Raw genomic sequence first — 3,883 nt, 5'->3', positions numbered from 1 at the left:
GTTTGAAACAATGATTATGTGGACTGAAAACATGTGCAACTGAATGAAAGCATTACATCAGGTTTTGAAAGAATGACTAGCTGTGTTACAAGTGTGATCAGTTTGGATTTTTGTACTAAGAGTTTTGAAAATGTACACCTTACTTGTGAAAATAGTACCAAAGCGAATAAAAAAAACTGTAACACCACTACTACCAGCCTTATGTGGACATTTAGACCTTTTATGTCCAACATCTCCGCATTCAAAGCACTTTAAACTACCTGTACTAGCTTAAACTATGTATGTCTTCCCTTCATATGAAACTCTGAAAGACGCATCCAATTCAGGTTGTTTCAGAAACATTGCCACCGGTCTCCTAAACGACAATACATGTTTTAAAGCCGTGTTTTTGCATCCGAGCAGAATCGTTTTTAGCGTACTAGCAAACTCTCCATACCATAAAAGTGCACGCTCAATTCATCATCAGGGATGAACGGGGGCACGTTTGAAATTATTACCTTTCGGGTCAGGTTAACTAGCGGTGAAATAGCAACAAAAAGTCCACTTACCGAAATCCCGCTGCTTACTAGACGGTTAACCAAATTCTCGTCCTTTAAGAAAACCACTACAGCTTTGTTCATTCTCGATGCCGAAGAGATGTTCTCATATCCAACATATCCTCCACTGCCCCACTCGATTCAACTTCACACCTGACGCCATGATGGAGTGATGGTGGCGACCCTCAGGCCGAGATGCCATCTCAACTCCGTCAACAATCCTCCCGACGATGCGCCAAACTAATAATTAAAACACTTTGCTTCCTAGTTTCTCACTTTTAAATAATCCCCAAAAGTTAGAAGAAAGAAGAAATAATAACAATAGAAAAAAACACTTTCATTCACTCTCTGCTCATGAACACTCTCACACGCACCCAAACATTAGAGAGAGAGAGAGAGAGAGAGAGAGAGAGACTTTATTAAATCATTCTAAAAACGAACACTTTATTATATCTCTCACATCATATTGCAAGACGTTCAAAAAGAGAGAGAGAGAGACTCCTGAGATCACCTGTAGGTCAGTCGAGCGCCACCGACTCTTCAATAAAACATTCTCGATATTCAATTATTCTTTAGCATTACAGTAATGTTACTATAATGTGAGTAAAACTCCAACTGTTATTATTTCTGAGAGTAGAGACCTTAAACCTTCAGTCCCGTCCTTCTAATGGGGTTTCAGAGGAACATATTCAAATAATGTAAAGGCTACGTAAGTACATTATTATTAATTTTTATTCGGTTGCTCTTTTATAGCTCTTGAGACTCTCTGGATTTCTGATGTTTTTTTATTAATGCACAGTGTGAACTTTACCTGTGATATTCATCTTAATATTTCTTAGGAGAACTAAAAAAAAAGTTAAATATTGACATACAGTAAGAGAAGAGAGCTATGAAATGAATGTGATGATTAGATGAGAAATGTTTGAGTTCACATGGGCTGCATTTACACTGCAACTCTTAATGCACAGATCCGATCTTTTGGCCATATCCAAAGTTTTTTTTGTCCCGACTGTTTACATTCACTTTAGACCGGACTGGAATCTGATATCTGTGTTTACATTAATTCCCGCCCAAAATGATTATGGTGATCGTTTTACTATGCACATGGTAGACCCTGGTTTTGACTGGCCGTGCTATAAAAATTATTAATAGAATTCATGTCGGGTGGTCATGATTATTTGCCAGCGTGGACAAGATAACAGCTGTCATGAGTCATGAATGTTTTACAGCGCAAAATCTGACGGAACAGAACAGATATATAGTCTGGAAATGATTTTTATTTATCTACAGCTCAGATCTAGAATTCTGAAGTGAAATAAAGTTTACTTTTTGTTTTTTAATTAATTGTAATGAGAGTGAGTGTGTGATAGTGAATGAGTGATAGTGAGTGAGTGATAGTGAGTGATAGTGAGTGAGTGAGTGAGTGAGTGAGTGAGTGAGTGAGTGAGTGTGATAGTGAGTGAGTGATAGTGAGTGATAGTGAGTGATAGTGAGTGAGTGAGTGAGTGAGTGAGTGTGATAGTGTGTGAGTGAGTGAGTGATAGTGAGTGAGTGATAGTGAGAGTGAGTGAGTGAGTGAGTGAGTGAGTGAGTGAGTGAGTGAGTGAGTGATAGTGAGTGAGTGAGTGATAGTGAGTGAGTGAGTGAGTGAGTGATAGTGAGTGAGTGAGTGAGTGAGTGAGTGAGTGTGATAGTGAGTGATAGTGAGTGATAGTGAGTGAGTGATAGTAAGTGAGTGAGTGAGTGAGTGAGTGTGATAGTGTGTGAGTGAGTGAGTGATAGTGAGTGAGTGATAGTGAGTGAGTGATAGTGAGTGAGTGATAGTGAGTGAGTGAGTGTGATTAGTGTGTGAGTGAGTGAGTGATAGTGAGTGAGTGATAGTGAGTGAGTGAGTGAGTGAGTGAGTGTGATAGTGTGTGAGTGAGTGAGTGATAGTGAGTGAGTGATAGTGAGTGAGTGAGTGAGTGATAGCAGAGACAATTTATATAAGAGACATGCCACTTCCTCAATCCTCAATACAATTATATAAGGAAAACCCGTAACGGCAAAGATGGCGGTTGTATGCACATGTCCCGCCCCTCCCGCTGGAAAGCCAATCATCTGCTTTTAACAGTCAGCAGCTGACCACTAAGGAGCGAATGTACAGTGACGTGACGTGACATAACTGCCATATTCAACCTGTGCTTTCGCGCTGTGGCTGGCGCTGAGCCAAAGACGGATGCGCTCAGCGCTGGTCATAGGCTATATCACAACTGTTCAGTGTTTTAACCACATAATGTTTATTTTAGGTTTCAGACATTTAAATATAATTGTTTAAGTGCTTGGCACAACACCGGCATTCTGGATAGAGACGTAAATGAAGTTGGTGTCGTGAACGTGAACCCTTGCGCATGCGTAGTAAAAGTATAACCTGTGGGGGAAAAGGCGTTTTAAACCTTATTTTGGGGCAAAGTCATCAAACTTTTTCAGCGATTTTTATCATATTTTACTGCTGTTTCTATATATGCAGTTTTTATGTCCCGGTGACCAGTGAAAGTGCAGTTCTGACTCTCTGCCCATTCATTTAGATAGGAGCCTGGTCTTGTTAGTCCGAAATAGCTGCCCGGAGGCGTTGCCAAGATGGCGGCCGAGTGGCACGACTTGCCTAAAAGGACTTTGGTGATAGTAAGTGAGTGATAGCGAGTGAGTGAGTGTGATAGTGAGTGTGTGAGTGAGTGAGTGATAGTGAGTGAGTGAGTGAGTGAGTGATAGTGAGTGAGTGATAGCGAGTGAGTGAGTGAGTGAGTGAGTGTGAGAGAGTGAGTGAGTGTGAGAGTGAGTGAGTGATAGCGAGTGAGTGAGTGAGTGAGTGAGTGAGTGAGTGTGAGAGAGTGAGTGTGAGAGAGTGAGTGAGTGTGATAGTGAGTGATAGTGAGTGAGTGTGATAGTGAGTGAGTGTGATAGTGAGTGAGTGTGAGTGAGCTGCACTCGCGGCTAAATATGTGTTAGCTATTCACAACGCCAGAGTCAGCTAATTCTCTAGAGAGACCCACTGTACTTATTCATTTATTAGGATAGATTGTGTTTATTTATCTATTTATTTATATTTACTATGCTACATATGACATGATCTATACATATATGTTTTGTTTGTTTTATTATTTATGTATAATATGTTGATGCTTTGGCAACATTGTGTTACACAGTCATGCTAATAAAGCTCATTTGAATTGAAATTGAATTGAATTGAGTGAGAGAGTGAGTGTGAGAGAGAGTGAGAGTGAATGAGTGAGTGATAGTGAGTGTGAGAGTAAGTGAGTGAGTGTGAGAGTGAGAGAGTGAGTGAGTGAGTGTGAGAGAGAGTGAGT

Source organism: Squalius cephalus, assembly GCF_949319135.1.
Source record: "Squalius cephalus genome assembly, chromosome: 11".
In the NCBI taxonomy this organism is placed as follows: Eukaryota; Metazoa; Chordata; class Actinopteri; order Cypriniformes; family Leuciscidae; genus Squalius; species Squalius cephalus.
This window is presented reverse-complemented; position numbering follows the sequence as displayed.